The 21,121-nt window shown below is 31.1% G+C and overlaps 1 protein-coding gene across 15 annotated transcripts in view; it reads right to left on the reverse strand.

Moving 5' to 3' along the window:
• LOC149734168 (microtubule-actin cross-linking factor 1-like) overlaps positions 1–21,121 on the reverse strand; it is a 101,729-nt gene that overhangs the window by 35,795 nt on the left and 44,813 nt on the right. The window lies entirely within an intron of this gene.

Consider the following 21,121-nt stretch of genomic DNA (forward strand, 5'->3'; position numbering starts at 1 on the left):
TGTGACAACCTGAGCTTGTCACGCTTGAGCAGCTATTCCGTTTCGCAAAGTTTTGTGGGTTTTCTGTGAAAACCGGTACGCGCATGCCTTTTGTTACAAATTTAAAATCTAATTTGCTTTTCGGAGAGCTGGGCTCTTTTGTGTCAATTATTGTCTCGTATTCTGAGACAGTTGAAAGCGGAATTGAAAAATCTGAACCCATTTGCGTTCCAGAGTCAGTAACGTCAACGTATTCATAATTCTCCAACTCATGGAAAGGTATGGAAGAGGTATGGAGAATTGGCCTGTGACTCACAACACTGGGTGTTGAACTGCTACGACTTGTCTTCCTTTTGCTTAAATCGGGAAATTTTGGGTCAAAATTTAAATTCTCCTCAAAAGAGACATCGCCTAGACTTAGAGCGGGGTTAGAACATCCAGATTTTGGACTATCTGTCCCTCTCTCATTATTTCCAGCTGTTTTCTCTGAGGATAGAGATTGTATATCATGGGGAACTGAATTTCTTTGTTTTAATTTTGTTTCAGGTACATCCGGATTAAATGCGTGGTTAAATTTGACGGGAGAGGTTCTAGGATCGTAATCATCCTCTTCAAAGTCATCTTTAACCTTTGGTTTTGAGGAGCAACATCTACAAGTGTTCCCCATGACAGAAGAATTTAATGATTCTCTGAATAAAAATTCCTAAAAACTAGACTTCTAAATTGGAATTTAAAATTAAGGCCTAAAACTTCAATTTTGGAAGAAAAAAAACACTAAGTGTTCCCCATAACAGAACAACTTAATGACACTCCTAAAAACTAGACTTCTGTATTAAAATTCAACATTAAAAGTCTAAAACTTCAATTTAAAAAAAAACAACACTAGTAACTTGCCTAAACTCAGTATAGTTATTAGCTATATCTGTACTGCAATTCTGCACTTACAATTTGCCTACAGGATTCTGCCAGTCTTAAAGGGTATAGGCTACTATAACAATAGGCAATAGCTATGTACTGCTGTTAACACTTCCATGTTAAACTAATAGCCGAACGAACGGGCAATAAATAGGCCCCCTGTCCGTCACATGACGACTGTACTTAAGGAAACATCGACTTAACTCGCGCTAACGGGATTACGATTAACATTATCGACCGATAAAACTGGATTAATTAACGGTCGTTGAAAAATCATTTGGCATCGAGTGTATTGTGTATTATGTGTTGTTACTTTAGCTTTAGTGCTTGTTGAGTTGTTATACCACCGCGTAACAGCCTACGGGGGCCTAAAACGGCTCTTCAGTCAAATTTGCGGTATCGGGTAGCCCGTCTTGTTTTGGCACGAGCGAGCGCTTATACTTGAGTAACGAAAACACGTAATACCTCACTGCACAGTTCTGTTATCACTTAAAATTAGCGATCTATATAACTCCTGTTTTTTGGAAGTTTCTAATATACAAACTACTTTTTGTATAGGGGTATTTCAAAATTTGTAAACTACTTCTTGCTCTCTAAGAAAATGTACGTTTTAAAATAGACCGCAAAGATAACGTTATCTACTAGTACTACTACGCTGGCTCACAACTACTGTCTAAATTACTCTATTCACACAACTGTCGCTGCATTTCCTACACACATATTGAATATAAAACGCCGCTTGCACTGTATAGACATTGATTCTATTTCCCAATGGAATATCAGTCTCCTGCCGCTGCTGTTACTTGTATGACTAAATAACTACGTCAGCTCTAAAACTCTCTTCGGCGTTAACTTGCCAGTAATAGGAAATCAGATCTAATTTTGCCCGACGACGAACTAACGACTGTTTTACCCTGCTCAACGCTGAGTTAGAGCATGTGTAACCATCTTCCCTTACGGTTTTACCCTATGCCCGCGGTCTTGCTTCAGTGCATACGAGGACAACCAGCTGCGGTGAAATCTAACTTGGCTAAGAAACTTCCGCGCTTTTTTGTAATTTCCGTAGATGTGAAACTGTTTTTTTTTTTCGGCAATCAGCTAAGTGCTGCTAAAGTAAATACTAGGTTTGAGAAAAGTGCGGCAGAACTCTGCGGTTCGCTTTGTTATTCAATTGACCGCTTTGTTTCGTATCAAAGTGATTGGCAGCACAATTGGACAGCTGGCATTTTCAATACAAAGACAACAAATCAAGGCAGATTGATTAGAATAGAAACTTCTGGAACGTTTTTGCACAATAAATAAAGCGAATGGCGCTGCAATTACCAGAACAGGCAAGCGTAAAGTCACCCAAAGCATTGAAAACCATCGCAACAGTTGAGCAAATATTTCCAAATAATTAGAGAAGTCTATGCTAGCAATGGTACATACTTACCGTGCGTGAGAAGTGCCTAACTCATGCGTACCGCAATGGGTTTTAGAGCATGTCCGATGTGTACCGCGAAAAGCATATGATTCTTTTAAATTACGGTGTTTAGCGTAACTTGAGAGTTTAAATATCTGGTAATATTGAATGAATACTACTTGCTGTCCAAGGGCGAAAACACAAAATTGTTGCAGTGAAATATGGGTAAGAGTCTAGAACCATATATTTTCCCATGCGTTATATAATTGAATAAATCACCATATAGGCCTGGGCCCGTTAAGTAAACAACTAATCCCGAATAAACAAAAACAACTACGGTAGATTGCACCTGTCCTTAAAAGCCACATAACCTGTCAAAAGTACGGGTATCAAAATAAACAAAGCAAAAACGGCTCATTTTCAAGTCACGGGCAATTGGCACCACCAAAGTGCCTATATCACCTTGAAACACAAATAAAAACAAAGTGATATGAAACCTGATTTTAGGCTGCGGGGTGGCTCGATTCGCGCGGTTGGCTGTTCGGAAACCAAAAGTATACGAGAGTTTTGGCAGAAAAAAATATGAAAATTTTTTTAAATGTACTGGTCGCGTCGGTTTTCGTTTTTTCACTAACACAAATAAAGTGATTTAAAATCGGATTTTCGGCTGCGTGTAGGTCAATTCGCGGTCGGCTGTTCGGAAACCAAAAATTCGAAAAAAATGGAGAGTTTTTTTTCTCTCGAAAGCAATGAATACTTTGTAAATAAAGGAATTACGCCGTTTTTGTTCGGCTGTTTTCCTTTTTGTATATTCTGGAAAAAACGCTGATCTTGAAACGCGAGAAATTGTATTTTGCGTTCAATTATTAAAACTACAAGCGATGTACAAACGGCAGGCGAAACAGAATTGGCTACATGGGTAAATATATTCGTATATACTGCTGTGGTAACTTACACACGGCTGTTATTTCGCTATGTACATACAGAAAACAGGTTGACACGCGGAACATTCAAACTTGCACCATAAAAATGTTACACTCCAAATATATATGATCTCTATTTTTCGAGCACCAATACTTGTACATTTTCAGACACCTGGGCCACCGTAAAGTGCAACGACATGGAAATCTCAAGGCAAAAGGAACTAGCGCTTATTTCCGAGGGGAACGATTAATGTAAGGACGGTCAGGGGTGTTAAGAAACGATCCAGAGAAAGAATCTTCATCAAAACTTCCTCTTCGTGAGCTGCGAAGGCTTCCAATTGGACTCTCAGCTGCAAAGCAATGATAATTGAATGTTACATACATTTTTCCAAACTTATGGCCCAAATAAAACAGTTTTTTACATTTTTTTTCTGCATAAGGCTTAATTGAAATAAGTTTTTATCACCTAACTAGTAAAAAATGCGACAAAATTGCATAAAAAAATGCAAAAAAATCTATAGCAAAATTTGGCGCAAGCTCCCAACTGCAAAACAATGATAAATAAACGTTAAACACATTTTTTATCCTTGTAAAACACTTTTTTTCTCTGCAAATTGGCCCATTTCAAACATTTTTTTTGCATTAAGTAAATTCGAAACAATGTTTTTAATATACCTAACAAGTAAAAATGTAGAAAAATATAAAAAACAAAAATCTTTAGCAAAAGCTTGTTAAGTTTAGTTTGCATTTGAATACCTACATTTAAATACGTACATATTATTTTGTATTATATTAAAAAATTGTTTCTATTGATCAAAAATTGTAGAAAAATAATAATATGAACAGATACTTACCCCTGGAGCTAGCTAGTGAGCTCGCAAGTGATGTGTAAGCAGAAGAAGCTTGAATTGTAATACCACCTGCCATTTTAACACTCCTGTTTAGCCTTGGCAGCGCCTCCAAACACCTCAAACCAGTATATTTGTCAACAACAGATTTTTCAAGGGCGTCAGGGTAAGAAATCTGCGGGGGAAAAGTTTTGAATATTTTGTGGCGGAAACTGATAAACTGCCATGAGAGTTAAGAATATGGGAATGTTTATAAAGGGGTAGCCACAGTTTTTACCCTGCGTGGCAAAATACACGTTTTATGGTCAAATTGCAATAAAATGGTTGGTCATTCACCAATACCACCTAATTTTCCATATTTTCATGATGTGTTTTTAACAATTACCAAAATCGTTTTGAGTTTTGTGTATTCAGTTATATAATTCTGTAAATATTCTATGTTTACCATTACCACATAGGGAAGCAATCTAAAATTTGTTTACTTTTTTAATCAAAATATTTTTACAGGCCCTAAGGGCAAAATGATTACAATCAATGTATAGTAAGTTTGAGATAAGATGGTCTATTTTTATTTCTTTTTGTGCCCTATTTAGTAAACTAAGATTATTTACAGAATTATATATAATGGTACAGTACACACATGGCCCAAAAAGAGCGTAGGTAATTGTTAAATCACTGCATTAAAATATGGAATATTATTTGCAAAAAATGTCTATCTTACTCCACAGTACTATTTAAATCAGTAATTTAACATTAGTTTTAGTTTCACCCCCCAAAAACATTTTCATTATTACTTGTACAACCAGTGACGTTATCCAAACTGGAAACGAATTTTTGTGACCTCATTTAAGGGTGAGTGACTAACAAAGTGGAAAGTTACGGTTAAATAAAATAAAAGGTGTGTGGAAACATGGGCATGACACCACAATAATACGACATAGTAGCCAAGTTCATTGCTCATATAATGTCCTCACTAAAGCAACTATTTGAGTGCTAGGCGAAGTAGTTTTATAAGCGGTAGGACCTACTTATGGTTAAAAACGCATGCAAATTATAGATTTTTACTTTTAAGACTATGTACTGTAGAACCTTATCGATAATTTGTGTTTTTTCAAGGTATATTTCATGTATAAAAGAAGAATTGGCAAATAATGGCATTATGAAAGACCACACAGCGAAAACAGACAATAAACAAGTTAATTGCCTACAGGCGATATTAACATTAGATTTAACTTGGATTAGTGACTTCTTACGTATTGTTTGTCACGTTTTTATAAGCGACTCTTATTTTAGTGGAATTAACAATCTATCGCAAAATGGGTTCGTCAATCACCTATACTGAAACGGTTTTTCTCAATTACAAAAGAACCTGCGATTCAACCATTTTCATATACATAGTTAGGAGTTACCACATATGTAACTTAGTGGGTGATTATATCTTTTTTAATGTATTTTTAACAATTACAAAACAGAAATTTATTTGTACTAGTATTTTGTCTGCCATCCTACAAAACAAATCACTTAAAAAATTAAACCTTTTTTTACTCTAACCCCTAACTCATACATTTTTTTATATATTTACAAAACAGAACTTTTATTGTACCAAATTTTTTTCCATCCGGTAAAAACTTACAAACCACTTACAAAAATCAACTGTTTTTTTGCTCAGTTTTATCAAATCAACTAAAACATACAGAGCCCATTACTTACCAGTAAATTAGTCTTAAGATCCACCACTGACTTTGCATATCTTTGTATATCACTCAACCTATCCGCCATACGCTGATCAACACATCCTAAAGCTACTGCTGTATCTAATGAGATGCGTTTACCATCTGGAGGCACAACCAGTCCACCTGCGGAACAAAACAAGGGTTAAAATCAGAAAAATTATATAAATATATAGTTTTTTTGTTTTTTTTTGGTAATTTTCTTTTACAAAAACAAAATCTCTTTTGTTCTGTGTTTTTTAATAAGTATTTATTTTTACTAGTACAGTTATTCTATTTAATAGTAACATGGTATGTGTATAAACATAGGCAACCACATTTTTTTATGTATAGTACCATGGGGTTTTAAAATACCAAACTAATAGCCACTAATTTGAAAGGTATAAATATCTAATTTACCCTGTTTTTTTTTTATTTTACATTAGGCATTCCTGAATATCTGTTATATATTTAACTGCCAAAAGTTTAAATCCTAAGGGTTAAAATATGTAACAAAACCTGTTATAAACTATTTATTACATAGTATGTATAAATACCTGTTATATACTGGACTTCCAAAAGTCGTGTGCCTGCTTCATAATAACACAAGCCCTTCTTTAACGCCTCACCAAGCGAGAGCATTTGATTGGTTCGTCTATCCGAAAAGCCTCTAAATGCTTTCTCCGCATTGGCCAATCGCCGTGAAGTCACACGGTCAATTAAACCAATAGCGAGAGCCTCGTTGATCGACAGCAAGCGCATGGGGTCCATTGGGTTTACAATACCACCGGTAGCAGCCTGAAAGAAAGGAAATTTTTTTTGACATTTGTTGGGGATTTTTTATAAATGAGAGATATCTACTTACATATTGAATAAGAACAGCTTTTGCCCTCCAGGAGTGTGTTATGCATTTTTTTAACTTTATAAATAGAAAATGGCGCCGTTTCCATGTTTTTTTTAAGGACAAAAGCCATATGCCCAAACTCAAAAAACAACAACAAAAATTCACTTCATTCATAAAAATAGAAATTGCGTTTTTGGTAATAAAATGTAAATTTTTGTATATTTTGTTTTGTGTAAATTTTTTTGTAAAAATGTTGAATTTTGTAAAAATGTAAATTGTTTTTGTGCCAGCATTTTGTCTGCTATTCGGCAAGACAAACTGCTTACAAAAATCAACATTTTGTTTTACTGTAACCCCTAACCTAACTGTTTTATTATTTTTTTTATGTTAAAAAACGTAACTTTTATTATACCAGTTTTTTTCCATCCGGCAAAAATTTACAAATACTTTGAAAAGTCAACCGTTTAGTAGCAAAATCAAATCCAGCTAAAAAAAACTCAAAGTGAACAAACCTGAGCTTCTAGAAGTCTCTGTGCTGATGTGCCGTCTACAAGTCTTCTCTTTAGTGCCTCAGCAATCGAAATTGTTTCTTGTTTTTCCACGTCAATAATAGCAGCTATGGGGCCAAGATGGGCATTGGAAAGTTGTAATAGTCGGGCTGAAAGATCGGCAGCGGACATGCGACTCTGTAAGAAGTAGAAGTGATAAGTTAAGACTTAAACATTTAAACAAAAAATAAGAAATAATTTTTTTCCCCTAAAACAATTTTTTTTTAAATTTTTTTTATTTTTATTTTTTTTTACCTTATCAAACACGTCATCAATTTGTTCGACGCTCGACATGGACATGCTGGATGCTTGGTGTCCAGAGGACGTGGAAGATGATGTTTCAACCGTTTCCACCTCCCGAACAAGCTCAGTCTCTTCAGTCCATTCACCTTCTTGTTGCATCAGTTGTTTTGCTGTAGCTCGATCAATAAGACCTGGAAAAAAAGTTTTAATTATTAATTTAAAAATAAAAGTAAAAAGTATATATCTATATATATATATTTTTTTTTTGATATTTTACTTTTTTGAATTTTTATTTTAAAACTTATTTTAGACACAGTTAAAAAAATATTTTTTTGTCCCAAATAAAAAACATTTTTGTTCACAAAAAAAAAAAAATTTTTTTTCTTGACAAAAGAATTTATTCCTCACCTTTCTGGTAAGCTTCCCTCACTGTCATCTCTGCTCCTGAATCAGGATCAACAATGACGACTTTCCTTGATCTCTGAGTGGATCGTCTCTTCTTCTTCTTAAGCGAGGAGTCGAGACGGGAGGAAGAGGATCTCGGTTTTTTCTTTTTTTCGAGAAGAGGAAGAAAAATAAGTCCGGTTTCGCTCTCGGTTCGGCAGCGTGACATCAGTTCAAGATAAGTGAGGTTCTCGTTGGTGTTTGGATCAAAGAAACCCTGGAAAAAGAAGAGGAAGAATGATTAGAATGACAATTGTAACATATGGAGAAAATTTGGAGACTTTTTTTGAAACTTAAACATAAAATTTTAAGGCAATATATTTTTCCAATTAAAACAAATTTCCAATTTAAACTACTGAGAAAATTTGTCCGGCCCAGTGGTTACATGTTTGTATCAGAAATAAAAATATTGGGTTGAATGCTGAAACCTGGGTATTGAGGTAATGAGTCAAATCTGGTCTAAATGTTGGGTTCTACATTAGGTCCTAATTTATCACACTTTTTTAGAATAAAATTGCACAAAACATCCACATTTTTAAAAACTTAAATTCATTACATTTTTTCTTTAAAACGAATAAAAAACATTTTATTTAATTTTTTTTGACAACAACTGTCATTTTGCCGCTAATTCCATTCACTGTTACAATTAATCTGATCTTTGTTACTGTATTTAAATAGATAAAATTGATGTTATTTTACCTTTGTATCATCAGAGGAATCCGTCAACTTTCCAAACATTTTTTTGGAAAGAATTCCTCGTTGGTAGGCAACGGATAATGGGACTCTGTGGGAGGCTTTTGGGTCCACGATGCCCCCAGTAGCAACTTGGGCTTCAAGGAGGCGAATGCCGCGTGATTCTGTCACATATCCTTTGCTCATGGCCTGTAAAAAACAGATTTTTAGAAAAAAACTTATAGATAGATTTTAGAAAAAAAATAATAGATTTAAAAAAAAAATTTGCCGGATGGCAGAGAAAACGTCGGGAATACATTGTTTTTTTTTATACCAGATGACATTAAAAGATTATTTACTTTGTGCCTGGTAGCAGAAATAACATAGTATTCCGTTTTTATACAAAAAAAAGACCACAGAATACAGTAGTACATCGGTACTTATAAAAAACACCTTTGACTAAAGATAAATTTACACAACAAAATATTTAAACACTAATTTTTAAAAATATTTAATAAAAATTACCTCAAATAATGAAAGGGTGTTTCCGGTTACTGGATCCCTGTATCCAGTTATAGCACGCTGTGCCCTCTCCAATGTATCTTTCTGTGTATCATCTATTAGCCTTAGTTTCATGGCATCAGCTACACTGTATCTGTTCCCACTATGTGGTTCTATTATGGAACCAATAGCAGCTTGGGCTTCAAGCAGTTCAAGACCTGTGGGGTGAAGGGTCATTTTAGATGAATACAAATTTTAAATACATACACTAGGTATATACAAGTATTAAGAATAAACATGAATTTGCAAAGACAAAATACGAAATTTAAAAAAAGGTATTTCAAAAGTTATTTAAAAAAAAGATACAGTCTCATTTACGGAAACATAATACAGAAATTTAAACAACAAACGGTACTTCTAAACATAATTTTTAGAAAATGTTAAAAAATAGCCCAATATTAAACAGAACAAAATTACTGGGAAAAAAATACAGAAAAAAACAATCAGCCAAAAAATTATCAATCAAAATTAAAAAATTAGCGCAACACATAGTTTAACCCACCTGTTCCCCTTTTCAATATCCCTTGTTGAATGCATTCAAGAATTCCGAATTTTTGGCCCGTAGCTTCTACAATGATACCAGCAATTGGTTGTTCGCCAACTAAATACTGCGATATAGAAGTAAAGATATCTTCTTCTGTCAAGACCCCATGCTCGAGGGCGGACACCGTTTCTTCGGAAACTATTCCGGCTTTCATGAGGTTAACTAGAGATGCGCGTCTAGAGAAAAAAATATGAATTTTTAACGGTATTTTAAATAGTTTAATAGTTTTTTAGTTAAAATGCCCCTGACTGTAATTTTAGGATTCAATCATGTTTTGCTTTTTTTTTAATTTTTTTTTTTGAAAAAATGTTTTACTGCATTTTTTTTAAAGAATTTAACTGTTAACTGTATCATTTTTTTGTAAAATAGTGCTAGGCGATTTTTTGAGCTAAAAAAGCTAAATAAGCTATGTATAGATCTTATATATATATAATGTATTGATATTTTTACATTATTTAAAAAAAAAAAATATTTTTTTAAAATAACACTGTAGCTTATCCTACCTTCCAAGTGCAGCTTCAAAGAAAATATCGTTTCTATCTTTCACTTTTGCTCTGGTTGCTACTTCCATGCTAACTGTGGCACTTGACTGTAAAGGAAAAAGAAAATGTTAAAATTTGAAAAAAAAACACACTTAAATATATATTTTTTTTAAAACACAAAACACTTAAAAAATAAAAACAATTATAATAAAAAAAAAATGAAAAAAATAAACCAAAATTGAATTAAACCTTTTACAAATTGCCAAAAATCGCCCCTAAAATGAACTTTACCTCCATCTCACAAGGCAGGAACCTCAAGCCGGTATTGCTGTCCACTATGCACGTGTCGAGCAGTTGGGTGTATGATCGATGGACTTTATTCGTTGGATCCATAAAACGAGGCTCACTACCGTTTTCCGATGACATCTTCTCGTTGATGATCCCGTTTTGAAGAGCAAGCTCTTTGTTCAAACGGATGTTGGTCTAAAAAATTGGAAAAATATTAGAAATTTCAAACTTTTTATCAATTTTTTTTTAATTTTTGCCCTTTTTTTATTTAAAATTGTTTAGGGTTTTAATTTATTTTTTAAGTTTTTCTTTGCAATCTTTGGCCTGCATTTTAGAAATAAAACAGAATGGTAATGACCAGAGATAAAAAAATTGAATGCAATTTTTTCAAAAACTATCTTACAGTTTAATACTTAAGTAATACATGATCATAAATCTGTCTAAGTCAGTTCTAATAAAACCCAGTTTAATTTCAAAATCTTTTTAAATTAACCAAAATAGTTTAACTTTCCAACAAATATATCGCAAAATTAAACTATTTTTAATATTCAGCTCTATTTATTAAGTTTATAATACCCAATTCTATTTAAAAGTCTTTATAAATTACCCAAAATAGTTTAGTTATCCAACATATATATCGAAAAATTAAACTATTTTTAATATTCAGCTCTATTTCTTAAGCCTATAATACCCAGTTTTATTTAAAAGTATTTTTAAATTACCAAAAATAGTAATTTTTAACACATATATATCGAAAAATTAAACTTTTTTAATGCTCATTTCTATCTTTAAACCTTTCTAAATTAAACAAGAATAGTAAATTTCAACACAAATATCAAAATATATATCATAAAAAATAATCACCTTAGAATCAATGATCCCACCGGTAGCAAACTGACATTCAAGCACGATACCAGTTTGTGTTTCGTTTAAATATCCTTTCCGTAAACAATCTTCAAGTTTATACTTGAGTTTGTCATTTGAGCCGGAAAATCTATTAGAAAAAAAGTTTTTTTTAGCTTTTTTGCTACATTTTACAAATAATTTGATAATTGGTTTGTTATTTATGCATAGTTTTAAGAATTCTCTTTTATTTTTTACAACAATACAAAAATTATTTGCCATTTTTTTAACCAAAATATATTTACCATATAAAACAGCAATCACAAAAAGCAAATTAAGAGAAAAAATAACAACAAAATTAATTAAAAAAATATAAAAAAAACATAATTTTTTTTTTTTTAAATTACTAAAAAAAACAAAGACATCAAAATCTTACCCAAGCACAGCCCCTTCCATAGTCTGTAATGTAGATATTTGACTCCTGTCAATCAAACCAGACATATAAGCATCTTGTACACTCATGGTTTCACCAGTTTTTGGGTTGATAATGCTACCAGTACAAGCCTGTCAAAATAATGTATATTATAAACTATTGTTCTGTTTCAAGGACTTGAACAAATGGTATATATAGTAGGATGGGGGAGACCGGACACCTTAACACATATTATCCAAATATCCTAATTGTGTTTTACTTTTAAACAATTGTCTATGGAAGTCGTGATTTAGACAACGGTCTATGATTTTAGACAACGGTCTATGGAAGTCGTGATGATAACATTTTGTAACTCTTTGAATGTTTTTTGCTTACCACCATATGGGAAGAAAAAATAGAGCTAAAAAAGGTCTCATCTTCCCCCACCCTACTATGCTACAGTACCCATCTTCCCCCACCTTAGACCCTACTATATATATAATAAATATTCTGTTAGTTCTGCTACCAGGCATATTTTAGATAATCGTTTCTGGTATAAGAACCCAAACATTTATATACTAAGTTTTTTTCAGACATTTTAGTCTGCATCGAAAAAGACTAAAACAGTTTAATTTGACAAAAATTTAATTTTAAAACGTAGGCAAAACAACTGTAATTTTAAAATTTATAGTAAATTATACAACATACTCCACTAAAAATTTAAAATTAAAGTCATGGGAATGATATATAATGTATTGCATTTCAAACACTAAAATCACTAAAATTTTATCGCTTTAAATTTTTTTGATTGCATAAAATTTGACAAATTTGAACCAGCATCCTACCTGTGCTTCTAGATAAAGCAGGGCCTCTTCTTTACTCAACAACTTCCTTTTTTGCGCCTCTCCGAATGATAATTTCTCCCCAGTAGCTTTTAAAACAAGCCCCGCAATGGGTGAGGTCCCATTTAAGTTAACACTGATCAGTTTTTCGACTTGGTCTTTGCTAAGTTCTCCATTAGTTAGTTGTGCAGCAGTGTCTTCGCTCAGAACACCGGTTTTAACCAGATCTTTCAGGCTCACTTCGCAGCGGAAAGAAGTCTCAAACCTGAAGGTTCAAGGGTGTTAAGGTATTTGTCAAATATTATAATAAATAAAGGATCTTATGCTATGAAAACCTAAAGACAAAAATCAAGTCCAAACTACAGAATCATTAAAAATAGACTGACGATGCCATTCAGGCGAAATCTATATCTTTTATTATAAAATTAGTTAGACTTGATTTTTTGTCTGTTACGTTTCGTAGCACCGGATCCTTACTGTATTTTTATACACAAGAATTGTTCAAAATGCCAATCAGCAAAATTCTTGCGGGAAGATCCAAAATACAAGTATAATAAGCCTAACAGCGATAGTATTTATTGTAAAGCTAATTAAATCTTACTTGATTTTCTTTTTATGTGGTTTTGGAGGCTTATGTTCAACTTTAATTTCTTTTTTAACTTCAGTAACTTGGATCGTTCGTGTTTCAGTTTTTGACGGAGTTTTTACCTGAAAAACATTATGTTATTTTTTAAAAAAATTAAAAAAAAAATATTCTAAATTTGTTTGAAATTGTTCGAGCACATTTTGGGCAGCAATTCTTGAAGTTAAATATACGTTGCCTAAATATATGGGAAAATGATGAAGTAACCTAAAGGGGACATTAAACCATTGGTATAAATTAAATACTAGAAAATTTTTATTTTTGCCAGAAAATAATTTCAAAGTAAAAATGTAAAGAATATAAAAATAAATGTAAAAAATTTTACACAGAAATAATAATTTTCAAACCTCTTCTTTTTTGGATGTTGATTTGCTCGAAGATTTTGATCTTGATCTTCGTGATTTAGGTCGGAGGATTAGGAAGCGGAGACCGGCAGGACCCTTCAACTCACATCTGGAAATTTTTATTAAAAACTTTGAAAAATTTTAAAAATTACATTTTTACAAAATTCAAAAAAATTACCTTAACAAATTTTTTTTTGAAAAAATAGTTAAAATTAACAAAAAAATTAAAAAGTGTTTTTAAATTTGTAATAATAGTTGTTAAAATTGCCCACCTGTCCATTAAATCCAGATAGGAAAGATTTTCTTCAGTATTTGGGTCAAAGAAACCTTTAGTGTCATCAGAAGGATCTTCAAGAATCTCGTTCATTCGCTCGTCGAATAAACCACGTTCGTAAGCTACAGATATTGGAACCTGAGAAATTGGGAGTGAATGAGGTGTTTTATAATATATATTATTTATATTTTAATATTTGTAGTAAAACAGTGAAAAAAATTAGCAAAAAGACTATTGTTAATCATTTTTTTCTACGCATTTAGAAAAATAAAAAAAGGTTACCAAAATTGAAAAAAAAATTGTAAAAAACGACAAAAAAACAAAAAACAAATAAAAATTATTGATAAAAATCCAGACTATAAATGCGTATGTGCAAAAATACCCAAAAAAGAAAAAATAATTTTTTTAAAATTATAAATATATATATTTAACGAAAAAGTTTCCTACCCTGTGATGTGCTCTTGGATCGATGAGCCCTCCAGTGGCGATCTGTGCTTCAAGAAGGCGGATTCCACGAGATTCTACGACGAGACCTTTTCTCATAGCTTCAAATAACGAGAGAATTTGATTGGTTCCTGGCACAGGGTAACCTTTCACTGCCCTCTCTGCTCGCTCAAGCGTATCAACGTGGTTCCGCTCAATTAACCCTGAAATTAAAAAATCGAAAATTTATAAAAAAAAAATTAAAAAAGTTAAAAAATCAAAACTTAAAAATTTAAAAAATTAAATTAAAAAGATAAACATGACAAAAATTAAACAGACAAATTTTATATTAAAAAGGGTTTTGCACGTACCTGCTCTATATGCATCTTGTACTGACATTTTCCTTGCATTGATTGGGTCTATGATGTTTCCAGTGGCTGCCTGGGCTTCTAATAATTCAATGGCAGTTCCTCGTTTCAGAATTCGTTTTTTCACAGCGTCCAAAATTGAGAGCATTTCACCTGAAAAATTCAAAAGATATATATGAAAAATAAAACCAATTTTTTTTCGTGAAAAAAGTGATTTTTCGGAGATTAAAATGAAAAATGTTATATTATTTTAAATATTTTATATAAAAATAATATAAAAAAACGCAAGCTTTTATAAGTAAAAATTACTGCAAAAAGTAGTAAGAAATAAAAAGAAATTCAGAAAAGAAACAGAATTTCTCAAAAAAAAAACAACATTAACAAAAAAATCCCTTACCTGATTCTTCATGCAGGATTCCACATATTGGCTCTTCCCCACCGAAGAGATATTGCTTCAGTTGTCCCTGGAGGTCCTCCTCACTCAGTTCGCCCATTTCTAACTTCCGGACTTGCTCTTCAGTGACAAGACCAGCTTCATAAATATCTTGCAACCTTGCTTCAGTGTGGTAAGCAGTGTGGAAGCTGGGAAGAGGAAAAGATGATAAAGAAGAGAAAAATTCTTAGACTTTAAATTGTATTATATTAAAAAAAAAAATGTATATATATATATATATATATATATAGGGTACTAAAAAAATTAAATGTAAAAATATCATAAAGTTTTGAAACATTCTAAAATTTTATAAACTTTTTAAATTTAAAATGTTTTATATTTTACAAGTTTTTTTATATTCTAGAAATTTTTAACTATTTTCATTTTATTTGGAAATAAATGTAGTATTTATTAGAGCTTAGCAGAATATTGAAAAATTAACAAATAAGAAATTTTTACCAAAACGTATACCAGAATTACACCAGAAACATTATTTTTTAAATAAACATATATACTTTTTACTTTCAGATAAAAAATTCAGATAATTCATCAATTTATCAATCTTCAAAAAAAAATCAAAATCTTCACACAAAAAGAATATTTTTGATCTTAAAAAAGATCCTTACTAGATGTCAGCTCTGCTCCTTCTTCTCCCCGCCTCTTTGTTCTGGATGTCAATCAACATCCTTTTTAATCTCTCAACATCAACTTTCTTCTTTAAACTGAGGAAGAGGAGACTCGTTTCATCGTCTCGAACGCATTTTTGGATCAGGTCCAAGTACGTGTGGTTTTTCTGATAAAATAATGTATATAAATTTTAACTTTTTTTCGTGTTTTTTTTAATAAAAAATTTTGTGTTTGGTTTTTCTGATAAAATATTGTAAATTTTAAATATTTTTTAGGTTTTTTTAATAAAAAATTTTACGTTTGGTTTTTCTGACAAAAATGATGTAAATTTATTTTTTATGTTTATTAATGAAACAATTTATTTGTAGTTTAAAAACTGATAAATTTGTTAGTGTTTTATTTTGTCAAAATAATATAAATTTAAATAAAATCTTTGTATGTTTAAAATATTAAAAAAAACACCCTTTTTAAAAATAAAGACAACCAAAGTATTAAATAAGAAAATTAAAAAAAATATCTCAAAAACAGGTATTAAAAAAGGAAGGTAGCACATTAAAAACGTTTTTTAAAATACTGTTATGACTTATGAGTGTAAAAAAAGTTTTAAAATAAATTTATAAACAAAACTTACTAACAAAATAATAAAGTACCTGAGTGTTTGGGTCAAAGAAACCTTTTGGTTCATTTAAAATTTCCTTCATAAGTGTAAAAAATTTTTAAATTTAAAAATCACTAAAGAAAAAAGTTTATAAATATATATAGTTTTATAAAATACAAAAAGTTTCATAAAACTTTTATAAAAATATCATACCTGAGTATTTGGGTCAAAGAAACCTTTGGTGTCATCAGAAGGATCTTCAAGAATCTCGTTCATTCGCTCGTCGAATAAACCACGTTTGTAAGCAACAGATATTGGGACTCTATGGCTCGCTCGAGGATCTATGAGCCCTCCAGTGGCGATTTGTGCCTCAAGTAACCTACGAAAAAAATGGTTGTTTTACATATATGTTGTTTTAAAAAAATTGTATTTTTTTCTAATTTTTGGCAATTTGTGTCTTAAGTAATCTACGGAAAAAAATGGTTGTTATGAAATTAAAAAAATTTTTACTTTCATTAAGTTTTTAAAAAAATTCTAGTTTTTTTAATTTTTTTTTAAGTGAAAAAATGTAGAAAATACCCCAAAAAATTTAAGTAATAGTTATATGTAAAATGTGTACTTAAAAATAGTAAAAAAATAGATTTAAATAAATTAAATACAAAATTGATAAGAAAAATATTCAATTTAAGTGTCAAACTGCAAAAAGCCCCCAAAAATCTCAAAATACCTGATTCCATGGCTCTCCACAATGTATCCTTTCTTCATGCATTCATATAATGACAGGTACTGATGTGTTACCGGGTCCTCATAACCAGTGACGGCTTTTTCTGCTCTTTCGAGCGCATCTTGATATTTGGAATCAATAAGTCCACATTTTACAGCTTGTTCTACACTCATATGCTCAGCGGTTAAAGGGTTTATGATGTTTCCAGTAGCTGCTTGAGCTTCCAAAAGAACAAGTCTAAAAATTTACGAATTTTAGAAAAATTTTGAATTATGTGTATGCAGATAAAAATTGTTTATTATTTTTATTAGAAAAAAAAAATGAAAAAAACAGTAATTACTAAAAATTTAGACAATTAGGATTTCATTTTATGCCCTTAAAAAACTTTAGTAATGAATTTAAAATACCTAATATTTGCAAACAATTTATTAAATAATTCATTTTTTGCACTTGTTTTATAAAAGAAGAATTTTTTGCATTAAGTTTCATACAAAACAGATAAATTTTTACACTCAATTCTATAGAAAAAAGCCATTTTTCGCACTGCATTTTATAAAATACCAATTAACTGTCATTAAATAGTTGAATGCTTACCCAGTGCCAGTTTTTATAATTCCTAGTTTCATGGCAGTATTTATCGAAACTTTCATGTTGTCAGCTTTTTCAATGATAATTCCAGAGATTGGTTCGTTACCAGTTAAATATGGTTTCAAGTCACTTTCAACCTAAAATTGGAAAATAAGTAATCATTTTTTAAACTTTTCTTGTTTCTGTCTTGTTTTTTAAGCTTTATTTAACAACTTTTTGAGAAATTTCTGTAAAATATACATTTTTTTTACATATTTAGAAAAAAAATACAAATTATGAAAAAATATCAGAAAAAAACTATTTGTTTAATTATGAAAAAAAATTTGTACAATTTATTTTAACAACTTATACAAAAAACTACAAAAATTTTTGCAAAAATGTAAAATATATTTTACTACAACATAGTTAATCCCAACACACATACCTCTTTTTCGTCAATAGTTCCCATTTGCAGTTTCTCTGCCGTTTCCTCAGATACAATACCAGCGCTGATCAAATCATGTAAACTGGCTTTACGTTCCAAGTAAGATTTGAATTTAATGTCATCAATATTTCGACGTTTTGTCGTCGTAGTTGTTATTTCTGTTGTTGTGGTTGTAATTAACGACTCCTGGGCTGCGGCTTCATCCTAAAATAATATAAAGTTGTATTTTTTTGTTGAGTTTCTTTGTAAAAAGACTGATTTAGTTATGTTCTAAAATGCCTGAACTAGAATCTTAACTCTATTTTATGTATTTTTCTGTAATTTTACTTTTTTTTCACTGATGTATTCCATGTCTGTGCTGTATTGTTTTGCTTTTTCACCATAACTAAAGTTTAAGAAATAAACTGAAAAACTACTTCTATTATGTGATAATGACTGCATAACAGTATACACTATATATCTGTATTTTTACTACATTCTCAAAACAACTTTATTTCCAAATTTTTCTTGCATGTTATGTATTTTAAGTTATAACTATAGGCTTAGCTGAAAATTAAAATTGACTTGTCTAAAATTATTGAATCTAAAACATTACTAAAACTAATACCTATTAAAACTCAATGTGTTGTCCATTTAGCTCTCAAAATCTTCCTATCCTTGCTGTGTTACATTTATACGTTCAATACAATATATAAAATTGTATACAGTATAGTACATAGTAGTTTCAGCAATTAATTATGTTATGTTAAAATAGGGGTAGAAAAAAATAGAAAAAAATTCCCAGTCTCCGTTTTTTAAAATACCCTCAAATTCTAAGCAAATATTGTGTTTCTAGGCGTGATTTTGTGAGAAAACCCTTACGAAGTGATTGCGTGTTACTGCTAGTGCTAGAGTACGAGTGGGCATGTATTGGAATCAGAGACGGACATAGGAGGAGGGTGAAGGGGGCGGTCGCACCCCCAATAAAAATATTTTTTTAACATTTTTTTTTAATAACTTTTTTATTATATTAAAAAAAAAGTTTAATTTATTGGAATAAAAATGCATTTAAAATGACTGTTTTTTTGTTTTAATTCATTTCTCAATATACCAAAGGGCAAAAATGGGTGTATTTTGGATAAAAAAGGGTGTTTTACTAAAAAAAATGTTGGCCTTTTTTACCACATATTGCATAAATGTAATTTTTACACTTTGGAATTAACAAAATTAATAAATCGAATTCCCCCCATAAATTTAAGTATGTCCGCCCCTGATTTAAACAGTTAGTAATATAATGAGCACCATGCCACTATACAAGTATCCTGCTATCCTACTACTATAAGGCCATACAAGTTTCAATACAAACACTATAGTCCACATATATATATTATATATATATGATATCATAAAATTGTCTTTTTACATTTTTTTTGTTTGAAAACTAAATCTCTTCATTGATGTATAAAAACTTATTACATGACTGAAGACAGTTTTAGTTTTTAAACCAAGAAAATGTTTTTTTTTGAATATATAGTAGGGTAGGGGAACATGGGACACCTTTCCATCGATTTTCTCGTCCCATTTGGTAGCAAATAAAGATTATTCAAAGAATTATAAAACCGTATCCTTACGACTCCCATAGGCAGTTGTTATTGCTTAAAACACGATTAGGATGTTTGGATATTATGAAGGTGTCTTATCTTTACCCACCCTACTATACATATATAATTTTTATTAATGTTTTATATAGACAATTGTAAAACATACATACATATAGGTTCTAATGTTTGTATTGAAACCGACCAGAAAGTTCATGTTTAAAAACGCACCATTGAAGTCCTGCGTTTCAAGGAGCCACCAAAGAATTCACAAGATTAAATTCAAACCAAATTCTAAATTCCAACAAACGACCAAATTCAATGCATTCTTGCACCCAGACCATACAAAACAACTTCAAATTGATATCAGAATTGGAAACTAAAGTCCAGTTTTTCTCACGGACATTCGAAAAGCATCATTCACTCCAACAAGGCTTCAAATTAGAGGAAACGACCAGTTTTTGATACAATTACCGCACTTTGAAAATGGCAAATTACTAAGCCCAGTGGTTCCAAACACGTTTTTTTGGGGAGTTTTAGGGGGAAATGGTTTAAAACCCAGAGAAATTCAGGATAGGGTATTTTGTGCAATAATTCAAGGTGCTGAATAGACTTTTGTTAAAAATTATTTATTCATTTTTTTGGGAAAGTTATTTTGTGCAATAAATTATGGTGCTGAACAGTCTTTTGGTGAATTAGCAATATATGAGTTTTAAAGTTTAAGAACCACTGGAATTTAAGAGATAGCCATGAAGCATTACTACTGCTCTACTAAGAAAGAAAAGGGCAGGAAATTTTGGGCAAAACACATGCACGAATTTTCGAAACTTTTTCGGCCAAAAGCTCATAGAAATGTACGCTGAGCAAGAATTTCTTTCACCAAGTGCAAAACTACAAAAGATGATTCCAATTATAGAGAATGCTTAGGAAACCACACAAGCTGAATTACGAGAAGGAATTGACACTAGGGTGCAGCAGAGATTAATTCGGTCGCTAAAGCAGTGAATGCTAGGAAAGAAACTGTAAGCCACCCTGTTAGTGTAAACTTGTATGATTTTCTTAAGGTTACTGCAACAAAATGTCACATTAAGCCAATTTAGAAGCATCAGTAAACTCTGTAGGGTTTGCGGAAAACTTAATAAAAAAAATTAGAAAAATTTTAATTGTCAAAAAAATTTTCATATTTAAATTTTTTTTAAATTTTTTTTTCGATTTGACTAAATATTTCATAAATTAAAACCCATAGAGAAAACTATGCCTTAAATTATGATCGTTTAGGTAAATTACTTAATCAAGTAGTGTGCTGATTTGTTTAGAATACTAAGCTATCCTATACATGCCCTTACTGTTATTCGCTACGAAATCATTTTTTTTTTCCGTTTAATAATGGAGACTGGGAATTTCAGTTTTGGGACTATAGAAATAGTATTTTTTGTGAGTGGTGTCGGAAAAAAAAGTTTTTTTGGGATTTTTAAAATTGAGATTTATATAAAACTTGTGGAGTGGTAAACCCACTAAACATGCAGATAACTAGGGTGAAAAGTGGGTGACGGACTGATTTTAGGGAAATGTGTCGAGAATAAATGTTTCAGGGTGTCT

Source organism: Ciona robusta, chromosome 7 (assembly GCF_009617815.1).
Source record: "Ciona robusta chromosome 7, ASM961781v2".
NCBI classification, from domain to species: Eukaryota; Metazoa; Chordata; class Ascidiacea; order Phlebobranchia; family Cionidae; genus Ciona; species Ciona robusta.